At 44.4% G+C, this 13347-nt stretch overlaps 1 pseudogene; it reads right to left on the bottom strand.

Annotated features, from left to right (window-relative positions):
• Window positions 1-4896: 4896 nt before the first annotated feature.
• Window positions 4897-12929, bottom strand: LOC116676241 (uncharacterized; annotated as a pseudogene).
• Between the last annotated feature and the right edge of the window lie 418 nt (window positions 12930-13347).

Raw genomic sequence — 13347 nt, forward strand, 5'->3', positions numbered from 1 at the left:
GAACGAGTCCGACTTACTGCCGAGAACCCAGACACAGCTCTCGCTTTGGTCATACAGAGATTGGATGGCCCTAAGAAGGGACCCCCTCACTCCATACTCCCGCAGCACCTCCCACAGTTTCTCCCGGGGGACCCGGTCATACGCCTTCTCCAGATCCACAAAACACATGTAGACTGGTTGGGCATATTCCCAGGCTCCCTCCAGGATCCTTGCGAGAGTAAAGATCTGGTCCGTTGTTCCACGACCAGGACGGAATCCGCATTGTTCCTCTTCAATCAGAGGTTCGACTATCAGCCGAACCCTCCTTTCCAGCACCTTGGAGTAGACTTTACCAGGGAGGCTGAGAAATGTGATACCCCTGTAATTGGCACACACCCTCTGGTCCCCCTTTTTGAAGAGGGGAACCACCACCCCAGTCTGCCACTCCTTCGGCACCGTCCCAGACTTCCACGCAATGTTAAAGAGGCGAGTCAACCAAGACAGCCCCTCCACACCCAGAGCCTTCAGCATTTCTGGACGGATCTCATCAATCCCTGGGGCTTTGCCGCTGTGGAGTTGTTTGACTACCTCAGCGACCTCCACCAGGGAAATTGACGATAATCTCCCATCATCCTCCAGCTCTGCCTCCACCACAGAGGACATGTCAGCTGGATTTAGGAGTTCCTCAAAGTGCTCCTTCCACCGCTCTATTACCTCCCCAGTTGAGGTCAACAACGTCCCATCCTTACTGTATACAGCTTGGATGAGTCCCCGCTTCTCCCTCCTGAGGTGGCGAACGGTTTTCCAGAAACACCTTGGTGCAGACCGAAAGTCCTTCTCCATGTCTTCTCCGAACTTCTCCCACACCCGCTGCTTTGCCTCTGTCACGGCAGAGGCTGCAGCCCTTCGGGCTCGTCGGTACCTTGCAACTGCGTCCGGAGTCCTCTGGGATAACATATCCCGGAAGGCTTGTGAGTATCCCCAAACCCGCCCGGCGCCTCACACCCTGGGCAACTCCGGAGTAGGACAGAGTCCAACCCCTATCCAGGAGTACGGTTCCAGAACCGAGACTGTGCGTAGAGGTAAGCCCCACCAGATGTAACTGGTAGCGCTCCACCTCCCGCACAAGTTCCGGCTCCTTCCCCCACAGAGAGGTGACGTTCCACGTCCCCAGAGCCAGCCTCTGCCGCCCGGGTCTGGTCCGTCGAGGCCCCTGACATTCGCCGCCACCCATGTGGCAGCGCACCCGACCCCAGCGGTTCCTCCCACAGGTGGTGAGCCCATGGGATGGAGATGGGGGTGCCACGTAGCTTCTTCGGGCTGTACCCGACCGGGCTCCGTGGCAAACCCGGCCACCAGGCGCTCGCTGACGAGCCCGCCATCTGAGCCTGGCTCCAGACGGGGGCCCCGGGCCTCCTCCGGGCAGGGTCACTCCCTCTCTTCCTCGGTCTCTCATGGGGTTTTTGAACCATTCTTCGTCTAGCCCCTCACATGGGACCTCTTTGCCATGGGAGACCCTACCAGGAGCACACAGCTCCAGACAACACAGCCCTCAGGTTCATAGGGACACACAAACCTCTCCACCACGATAAGGTGATGGTTCCCCGGAGAATATAAAAATAGAACTTTTTGGTCATAATTCCACTAACCGTGTTTGGAGGAAGAAGAATGATGAGTACCATCTCAACAAGACCATCCCTACTGTGAAGCATGGGGGGGGGGGGGGCGGAAGCACACAGCCAGGAGAACCAAGGAGGGGCTCTGGAAGAAGCATATCAAGGTTCTGGCCTGGCCTAGCCAGTCAAGGTTCAGAATTGTAGCTGATAGACAGGTGTTCAAATACTTATTTGCAGCTGTATCATACAAATAAATAGTTATAAAAATCCTATTGTAATTTCTGGATTTTTTATTTGATTATGTCTCTCACAGTGGACATGCCCCGATGACCATTTCAGACTCCTCCATGATTTCTAAGTGGGGGAACTTGCAAAATAGCAGAATGTAAAACTAGAATGTACCACTCCAACTGGTGAAGATTGTTCTCACCCAGTCCCGTTTTGGTTCGATTATCATTTTCTTGATGTTGCAATAACCCATCGGAAATTTGGCAATCAATTCAGCACTCAGCAACAATAGCTCCGACAGGTCTGGGACTCCAGAAGATGAAATCACGGAAAGCTTCATTGAGTGTTTCACTGCAGGACAAACAAGGGTCAAGCATTCAGTATAAATATAAAAACATTACCCTCGTGGGGAATATGATGCACGATATTGAGAGGTAAAAGTGAAACTAAATAAGTGTGAACAGATATTTCTAAGCTACAAGGAAACAAAAGGCTGAGCAAAAAAGTGAAATACAGATTTAAGAAGTGATCTTACCTGGAGATGAAACGTGGCAGAAGGGAAGTAACTTCATATTGAATATATCATATTCAATATGATCCGGTTTTTACAAATAGTAATTTTGAAGTAGTCTACGGTGTGTGGGGTGTAGCCAGCCTGTTACTCTACAGCGCTGTAGGTAGGTCTGTCAATGCCTAGCTCTTTCAACACAATATGCTCACTGACTACCTCAGTACTATGAGTACATTAACACAAGGGTAAACAGTGATATCTGGTGGCTTCAGACATGGCAGCTGAGAGCCGATGACACATCACCTAATGAGCAACACTCAGTTACGTAGAAACGTCATGACATGTTTAGCCACCCCATAATGGTGGACAATAGTACAATTAACAATACACTATCAAGTTAAATGTCAATGCACATGAACAAAGTCAAGGTGGAATGCAATAGTACTATAGCACGACAGCATATGAACACATGGTACGCTAGTCTCCTCAGGAGGTTTGAACAGAAATGGACCGTTTCATCTGCATAGAAGGATTAACTTTAAAGGATGTTCAACACATTTGATTTGCTCTTGCAACAACTGCTGAGCCTCAAAATTTGCTTTTCCTCCCTTATTAGCATATCATGATCACATCATGCAAGAATATGGCATGACAGGGTAAAACACTACAAAAGAGTTCCTCTTGAAGCCAATGTTTCATTTTATTACCTCTGCCAGTCATCGTTTGAGAGAAGCTTTGAGTTGAGCCGCTGCTCCTTCGGGTATAAAGGAACCAGATGAGGTTGTTTGGGCATCTGTAAGGATGCCTCCCTAGGGAGGCGTTCCAGGCATGTCCAGTTGGGAGGAGGCCTTGGCGAAGACCCAGGACTAGGTGGAGGGATTATAACTCCAACCTGGCCTGGGAACGCCTCGGGATCCCCCAGTCGTTGCTGGTTGATGTGGCTCAGGAAGGGGAAGTTTTGGGTCTCCTGCTGGAGCTGCTGCCCCCACGACCTGATACTGGATGGACCTCTGCCATGTTTGAAGGTATCTTTTACAGAGCCATTGCCACCACATTTCCAGTGTTCATGCTAAGCTAACCTTGTCTGGGATCCAATTCAGCTCAGAATTGACACCAATATTGATCTGCTCTCCCAGCTCCTGAGAAACACTGAATGTTCAGTTTAAAAGTTACTGCAACAATAGTCAAAGATGACTCACAGTAAAAATCTAAATCAGAAATGCAAAACATCAGCACCAAAATAAAGCATTACATTAGATCTTGATCAGGCTCCGTGGTAAACCGGGCCACCAGGCGCTCGCTGACAAGCCCTCCATCTGGGCCTGGCTCCAGACGGTGGCATTGGGCTTCCTCCGGGCAGGGTAACTACCTCTTCCTCGTTGAACCAGTCTTTATCTGGACCCTCACCTGGGACCACTTCTCCATGGGAGACCATACCAGGAGCACCAAGCTGCAGACAACACAAACCTCTACCCCATGATAAGGTGATGGTTCCTGGAGATCTGGACATTACTTCATGCCTATTGATACACAGTAAAATGTGCTAAAAGTTACAGAATATCTACGAGGCCTTCATTAGGTCCTGTAGTGACTGTGGTAGTGAGCTCTGACAGGCGACATTATTCTCTAACCCTGTCTGAAGGAATCTTTAATCTTCCTTTAAATCCATCACACACAAGCAAAGAGCCATTCTCTGCTGCTCATCTAACTTGTATCCACTCAGACTAAACTACAGAGGCTGGAACCAGACTGGTCTGATGGGCACCTTCATGAAGGATAAAATCAAATACTGAACTTTACATTAATGCCATGGATCGCTGAGAAGCAACAAGCATCACTGTGTCTGGCTCCACTAGTCTTACCCATAATCAATAGTTAGCAATAAGGAAAAACATTTGAGTTGCATCAAATGATTTATCCCAGATTCTATACGTCCAATAATCCAGGAGGTGATTTGGAGCATCATATTCAGTGTTTACATCAAGTTATTCTAAAAGCTTTTGTTCAAAAATAATTTAGACAAAGTCTACTTAAGCATCTAAAAAGCAAATCACATTTACAATCTCGAACACATACATTTTAAACTATAACTTCCCTTTACTTGCAGGAATTCTTTCACTTTGAGTTCTGTAAAGTTATTTAAGATCACAAATATTATATCAGAGTTGACCATTTTGAGAGTCAGGTCTTTGGATTCAGTTTCTCAGAGCTGCTGTCAGGACCTGGAAGGTCAGAGACCCTGTTAGTGTGCAACTGGAAAGCATTAATCTTCTTCTGAACCTTTATAAACAGTAAATGCAGGAAACAGTCTTATAAAAGATAAATCAGCACAATTATGTGAAACCTTTTAATCTACAACAAAGTGTCGGATCATTAAATAGAATAAAACTTGATTTTACTTACAAGATCGAGGGCATTTGGCTGAAATCAAAATTAGATCATTTTACAGCTGGAAATGCCAGAATCTCTCAATAAATGTTTGATTATTCTAGTCAAACTAAATTAAATCCCTCCCAGCTTTCAGTTGTTGGATTTGGAAACTGATGCTTGTTTCAATTTAATTCAAACGCAGCCTGGATTAAAGCATCAACACAAACATTTCAATTAAACTACTGAAAAAAAGTTACTTAAGCAGATGATTTTTCCCATTTGTCTCTCACCTTTCTTCTTATTGTAAACGATAAATCCAGTAGACAGCAATGAGATAGAGAACAACCACAGCAGTGATGGGACGATCATGTGACTGGACTTCTGTTGTAAAAGATAAAAACTAAAGACCTGCACAGATAAATCAGGTTAGAACAGAAGTACATCCATCTGTTGAATATACATGTTTGTTCCTGTTAACTATAAGGCCAATCAGCTCTGTTGATTTAACATTCATCATTCATGTGGGTTTGTTTCTGTTAATCAGCTATTATCTTAAAGTTTACGTAAAATTATACTAGCCTATGTGTTGGATTTGGAAGATCGACTCTTTGTTTGGCAAAAAGCAACGTACAAAAATAACAAAATAACTTTAAGTCCTGATGTGTGTGGGTGTGGCAAAAACGACATGCTTCTATGACTTTAAAAATCCAATAATCTTGTTAGGGTCTCAAAATGTTGATGAAGATGATGTGTTTCGTGCATTGGTTCAATACATTTAATTGGTTCATGATTTTTGGTTTATGGTATGGTTTATTAAAAAGCAGTCCCTCGAACCACAGTCTAATCTCAGTCTCACCTCTGCTGGTCCTGAGCTCCGCTTTGTCCAGTTTGGTGAAGATGTCCGGAGGGGGGCCGAGAGGGATCAACAAAAACCTAAACGCTACAACACAAATACTAAAGCTACAAAACGAATGAAAACCACCAACCTACACCGACAGGAAGTAGTCCTACCCACAATGAAGAAACCACATCCGGGGTCCCAGTGAGCTGGCCGCAGGTAGGCCTAACTCCAACCAGCCGCTGAGCCAACAGGTGCCGCGTGGTGCCCAATTACCCCCCAATCATTATCATCCGCTCCACCTGGCTACAATTACTACACCAGCAGATATGTAGTAGTCGGCATTTCTCTCTATCTCTCTCTCTCTCTCTTCCCAGTTTTTACGGTTCTGCTGCCCTCTAGGGGAAGTTATTGAGACACGTGGCTGTGTATGATGGCCTATGGATGTTGTGTTCTTACAAAATGTAATAGACATTAAACATTGCTTAAATATACATAGGCTAATCTTTGACAAGGACAATAACCCAAGTGGACTATTTAAAAGACCTTGTTCAATATCTACAATTTGGGAAAAGGTACACAAATAAATATTTAAATTAAATAAAAGAGAAACATAAAAACAATATGTAACACATTAAATGATGCTAATATACTAATAAGTTAAAAACTTTTACTTTTTCCGTTGTACTCCATGCTATAGCAGTTAGTAAACCTTTTTAATTGGCCCCTAAAAGGGTCATCCACCCAATCAGTGGCCTGCAGTGAGAAGATCCACTCAAACAAGAACAAATGGCTGATTTTAACTCAGGATCTGGGTTTATTAAGCAGAATAAAAACAATGTTTACAATATTACAAAAGTTTTACTTTTTTTGTTGCTCAAAACAAAGCTAAAAACATCACTGTAAATATATATAAATAAAGTATTGATATTTTGGTGGGGTTTCTTACATAAAAATAAATGATTGCATATCAACATCTTCCCTATGGAGTATGTCTTGTCATGTTTCTTGTGGGTTTACATTTCAGTCTGTGATCTAACTCTGGCAAACCGTATTTATCCCGTGTTGTACTACAGTCCAAACTACTGAAATACTGATACAATATGCTGAATCACAAATATCTAACGCGTTGGCACATGGCAGAGACAAGGATGTGAAGGGTGGTGTTAATCAGAGAAATGTAACCATTGTTCTGAGGAGGACAGGAGGAAAAGACAAAGACAGGCAACGTGTTTCAGTCCCTCAGGATGTTTCAAGCAAGAAAATACAAAAATATACAAAGTTGTGGTTTAATTCAGTCACTAACTTCAGTTGTTACCTTGTCCTGTTGACTGGTTTTTCAGGAGTCACTTCTGTCTTTAACATATTGAGGTGTGGCACTATACGCACTTACACTCACCTAAAGGATTATTAGGAACACTTGTTCAATTTCTCATTAATGCAATTATCTAATCAACCAATCACATGGTAGTTGCTTCAATGCATTTAGGGGTGTGGTCCTGGTCAAGACAATCTCCTGAACTCCAAACTGAATGTCAGAATGGGAAAGAAAGGTGATTTAAGCAATTTTGAGCGTGGCATGGTTGTTGGTGCCGGATGGGCCGGTCTGAGTATTTCACCACCTGCTCAGTTACTGGGATTTTCACGCACAACCATTTCTAGGGTTTACAAAGAATGGTGTGAAAAGGGAAAAACATCCAGTATGCGGCAGTCCTGTGGACAAAAATGCCTTGTTGATGCTAGAGGTCAGAGGAGAATGGGCCGACTGATTCAAGCTGATAGAAGAGCAACTTTGACTAAAATAACCACTTGTTACAACCGAGGTATGCAGCAAAGCATTTGTGAAGCCACAACACACACAACCTTGAGGCGGATGGGCTACAACAGCAGAAGACCCCACCGGGTACCACTCATCTCCACTACAAATAGAAAAAGAGGCTACAATTTGCAAGAGCTCTCCAAAATTGGACAGTTGAAGACTGGAAAAATGTTGCCTGGTCTGATGAGTCTTGATTTCTGTTGAGACATTCAGACGGTAGAGTCAGAATTTGGCGTAAACAGAATGAGAACATGGATCCATCATGCCTTGTTACCACTGTGCAGGCTGGTGGTGGTGGTGTAATGGTGTGGGGGATGTTTTCTTGGCACACTTTAGGCCCCTCAGTGCCAGTTGGGCATGGTTTAAATGCCACGGGCCTACCTGAGCATTGTTTCTGACCATGTCCATCCCTTTATGGCCACCATGTACCCATCCTCTGATGGCTACTTCCAGCAGGATAATGCACCATGTCACAAAGCTCGAATCATTTTAAATTGGTTTCTTAAGCATGACAATGAGTTCACTGTAATAAAATGGCCCCCACAGTCACCAAATCTCAACCCAATAGAGCATCTTTGGGATGTGGTGGAACGGGAGCTTCGTGCCCTGGATGTGCATCCCACAAATCTCCATCAACTGCAAGATGCTATCCTATCAATATGGGCCAACATTTCTAAAGAATGCTTTCAGCACCTTGTTGAATCAATGCCACGTAGAATTAAGGCAGTTTTCAAGGCGAAAGGGGGTCAAACACAGTAGTAGTATGGTGTTCCTAATAATCCTATAGGTGAGTGTATTTTTTCATTAAATTCTTTCTTAGTTTATGGTCTGTCCATCAAATTTCATTAAAAAACTGCTACACAATTTATGAAAACATCTGCTATTTAAACAAACAAAAACACGCTGAATATTCAAGCAAGAAAACAAAAAAAAACAAATCCTCAAACATATTTTTTATAAATTATTGTAAATAATTCAAAGAAAGATTTCCACGTTCAAAAAGGAGGACAAAGAAGTTTAAAATACTTGTCTGGTCCTACCCCCTTTTTCTACTTAGTCCATTAGTTATATGCAAACATCTTAATTATTCACTTATTTATATATGTATACAAACACATACATGCATATCTACATACTTACATAACACATTAAACATTTATTTTCCTTTTCCAACTATCACCGGTGTCCAGGTTTCAGTCAGTCAGTTAAATCAAACTGAGTAATAACCCATCCAAACTAGACATTCATTCATTCATTCATTCATTCATTCATTCATTCATTCATATAAATATGACTAGGAACGATGCAGTCAGAACACAATACAATCACCTCCAGTCCTTCTCATATCCATCCATATTCATGTGTTTATCATTTAGATTCTGGATTCAGTTTCTCAGAGGACTCAACACTGTTGTCAGGAGATGGAGGGCGTATGGCTGAAATATAAAACAAAAGACAAATCATTATAGTTCTCACAATGGTTACTTCTCCCCCACTGGATATGATTCCCTCTTCTAGTCACTCATACAGATAAATACATCTCTTCTTTTCTCTTTAATACTATAATCATGGGTTTTATTAAGCCATTTGTTTCTTGTACAAAAATAAACTCGACAGAGATAGTTCCAATAGAAAAGTAACTAAGTGTTCCTTAAGTGCCATTTAACTGCTGATAGTCTGCAAGGGACATGAGTGTATCTTAGTGCAGTGCGTCCCAACAGGTACCCCCCCCCCCCCCCCCCCCAGCCCTGTCAGATGACTCACGTACCCTTCATCAATTCCCAATGAATGTTCCAAATGTATAACACTTCATTATATAAAACAAGTTTTCATAAAGTTGAACTGTAAATATTAAGGTTGGTTTTGGTCGGCAATACTACTACTACTAGCCTACTACTACTACTACTACTACTACTACTACTACTACTACTACTACTACTACTACTACTTCTACTTAGAGTGAAGCTGAATACTTCAACCATTTATCCACTATCATTTCTTTTAGCTAACTATTTCTAACATGCATTCAGTACTTTACTTATAACTAATCATTTGAATTATTTAAATTTTAACCTGTGCTCACTTGATAACTAGTTTTCTCTTACCTAATTGTAACATGTGGTGTTGGTGACTTAATGCTAATATCTGGATTTTTTTTTTTTTATTCAAATTATAAATTTGTAAATGTTCAGTAGAGCTCTACAATCTTTCCACGTAGTCCCTGGCAACAGCAGCGGTACCCCTGTGGTACACATACCCCTGGTTGGTGAAAACTAGGGATGAGCCGGATACTCGGCTGAAACGAGTATCCAGTACGGATAAAGCACTTTTGCCGAGTACTAGTATTATACGAGTAATACGAGTCAATATCTGTACTTGGATTGAATAAATCCTCAGGTGACCGTGTCTGCTTCTGTCATAGTCACAGCCCCCCCCCCCCCCCCCCCACGCTCTGCTCAATCTCAGATCACTGAGAACAGCGCTCCTCCCTCTCCTTCTCCCTCCCTCTCCCAGTCAGGTCCGCGGGTCTGTTCCGTTAACGTTTCAGGTTTCTTCAGCTTCTTTTTAACTTCGGTTTGTAGTACTTACATAGTAACCAGTAGATTTCGGGGAAACGTGGGGGTTCTGCTTGGTAGAATGCGACTCGTGTTGCGTCTCTCGGAGATTTTTTTTTTTTTTTTTTTTTTTAAATGTCAGCTGGCTTCATTAATGTCAATGCAGATCTGTGAAACAGCATCTGCGTACACACACACACACACACACCACACACACACACACACACACCACACACACACACCACACACCACACACACAACACACACACCTTCAATTCATAATTCATAATTGCAACTGCATGCAACTTGTCTGTATACATTTGTTACCATGACAACACCATTGATCTGAAGTTCAATGCTGATGCTGTCGTGTAATAGTTTTCTAATCAGCAATAAATGTAACAATTGTAATCATCTCATATCAATTGCCTGCTTATAACATACTGGTTAAAGCCATGCCCATTTCAAGACAACCCGACCTACTTCCGGGTTACATTATGTCCACTTCCCGGTTAGGCCCAGCCCAGTCCGAGTACAGATACAGATAATTAATGTGGTAAACAGATACAGATCATGCTGTACTCGCTCATCCCTACTAATAACTATCCTAGTGTATACCAGGAACACACTGACAAACAAATATACTCATTTTCTAAAGGTTAACCGTCTTTAAACATACTTTATGAAAAGCTGAAGCAAGTAAGATGAAATGTTAACACATAAATAATAAACTGTTAAACCAAAATATGAATTTGGTTCTTCTAGTCATCATATTATAATTATACTGCAGCTCTGAGCCTCACACCGCTTACAGCTGAACTTTGAAGATCCAGACTTTAAAGTCTAAGTCAAAGCGCTCATTTTAATCTAAAATCTAAATGCTGAGAAAAAATGAGGCGATCTCTCTGTTTGAGTCTCTCACCTTTCTTCTTTCTGTAAACTAGGACTCCGATCACACTAGCGAGGAGACGAGAGCGAGAACACCACTGCAGCGATGACGGGGACGGTCATGTCAGGCTTCTCTGTTGAGCAGAAAACAACAAAAATAGTCCCAACCTGAACAGATGAAGCAGGTTAGAAGAGAAACCTCCATTTATCAACCAGACCACAATCCTGGATACAGACATTATCTGTTTGTCCTGCTGTTGTTGTTAATGTCATTTTAATACTTAACCTTTAAAAATGGTATATAAAATATTAGATAATTCAACTGCAGGACTGTTTAGAGGAAACTAAATGTGGTTTCCTTCATCACCTCTGACGAAGTCTCACCTCTGTTGGTCCTGATCTCTGCGTTGTCCAGTTTGGTGACGATGTCGTCCCTCCACACCAGAGAGATAAACACACAGTCGTACCTCCTCCACTTCATCTGGGACTGATGACGGTCCAGGTCTACACTCATCTGGAAGGATCCATCGTGGTTGGGGAGGATCTCTCCCGAGGTCCACTCCTCATGAAGCTCCTCTCCATCTTTCCTCCAGACATCATGGCTCTGTCAGGGTAAAACCTGTAGCGTGGCTGACTGACTGGAGAGGACGGAGACTTCTGGAGGAGAGACACTGAGGGAACCTCTGCAGAGAGAGAGGAGAGAGAGATAGATAGAGAGAGAGAGAGAGAGAGAGAAGAGAAGAGAGAGAGCTCAATGTGAATGGAAACGAAAAGGTAAAAGAAAAATAAATAAGTAAATAACCTCAAACCACAACACTAAGAGTGTGAAGCCGTGCTAGCAGCTCTGAGGTTGTTCTGAGGTACAGCGACGCTTTGAGCTCATTTTACCACATGTTGATGTGTGGCAGGTTATAATCTCAGCTCTGCATGTTAGCTTTCTAATATTTCCTCATTAGCGCTAAACCTAAAGTACAGCTGAGGCTGAGAGAATGTCCATTAGTTCTTTTTCTAACTTCGTTCGGGTGTCACTATGGGAATCGCCTCGGCGTGACCAACTATGGAACTCCAATGACACCACGTCTGTCCGTGACAGACAGGTCGAACTGTGCTGGGGCCACGCCCCCCTCAATATAACACAGTCGACCGCTCCTTACAAATCATTCTCGCTTTTCTTCCCGTGAAGAAACTATACTAAGCTCCCTCAGCGCTTCTGGGCTAGTTTGGTTGGTTATCTGCTAAACAGTTCACAGACGGCCGTTAAGGACCACGTCGCCGAACGCAGTTTCCCGACCCAGTCTGGATTTGCTGAGTAAGTACTTCGATTGAAGTTTTCACCTGTAATTACACAGTTAAGCAGTGTCCGCGTCACGGCGAACTGTCTTTTTCTGCCACTAGTCGGTATTTGGCTTATCGGCTGCTAGCGGGTAACTCTTATACCCTTTGGCTAACGCGTTACGGCGAGCCCCCTGAGTGTTTGGTTAGCATTTACTTGGTAACCGAACCGTGTACCGGGAGTGAGCTAACGTGTTACAACGGGCTAACTCTTTCGGTATAAGGTTAACGTTAGCGCGGGCTAAACCCCGGGGTTACTTTATCTGACAGGCTAACGTGTTACGACGCGCCTGTAAGGGCTGTATCGTTACGCCCGTCTTTTCTTCCTTTCCAGTATGCCCTCAGCCGCGGCCCCACCAAAGGGCCGGAGCCGAAGGCGAGTGAGGCTGTATCCCGCCCGTGCCCCGCGGTCATGCGGGGCATCCATATTGGCAGGGACCCTCACCCGATGTGCATAGCCTGCATGGGCGCTAAACACGCTCAGGTCGGCGCTGGCTGACCCCCCGTCGTGCGCCCACTGTGCAGCTATGTCGGAGAAAATACTGGAAAGACGGCTGAGAGTGGCCGTGGCTAACAGTCAGGACCCATGTCTGTCGGGAGCCACCCCTAAGGCCACAAGCAAGCACCCATCTCCGCGAGCTACAGCTAGCTGGGCGGACATGATGGACAGGAATCCCCGTTCATTCCTCCACTTTTCGAGGACCTCCTCGAAGTGGGCCCGGGCGGTGAGGACTCGGATGGTGATGCAATCTCCGATCTCCTCGAAATAGATGGAATGGAGGAGACTCCACATTCCCCAATTCCCCAATCAAGGCCCCCTAGTGCATCCGATACTGCTCCCCCATTGGACAGTAACTTGTACGAGTCTGTAAACGGGCAGCGGCTATTGGGAATACAATGGCCGGCAGCCCAGGACCCCGAGGGGGCGGTGAGAGACCTGTATGATGGCAAGAGGCTCCCCCAGCCCAGCCACCGGCAAAGCAGCTTCTGCCGGCTGTGCCTGCCTGTATGAAGGATGATGAGCCGGTTCTGGTCCAGCCCTTTTAAAGTAGGCTCCCAACCAGGGCTAGCTCTAAGCTGGAGATCTTCGGATGGGTGAACTGGGGGCTGGCCGAACCCCCAGCGGTGTGAGCCTTCAGTGGCTCACCACCCCCCCAACCACCGCCGCTCCTCTCTCTAGCCTCCCACAGCATTCCTCTGCCTAACAAGAC

The sequence above is a fragment of the Etheostoma spectabile genome, unplaced genomic scaffold (genome assembly GCF_008692095.1).
Source record: "Etheostoma spectabile isolate EspeVRDwgs_2016 unplaced genomic scaffold, UIUC_Espe_1.0 scaffold00002903, whole genome shotgun sequence".
NCBI lineage: Eukaryota > Metazoa > Chordata > Actinopteri > Perciformes > Percidae > Etheostoma > Etheostoma spectabile.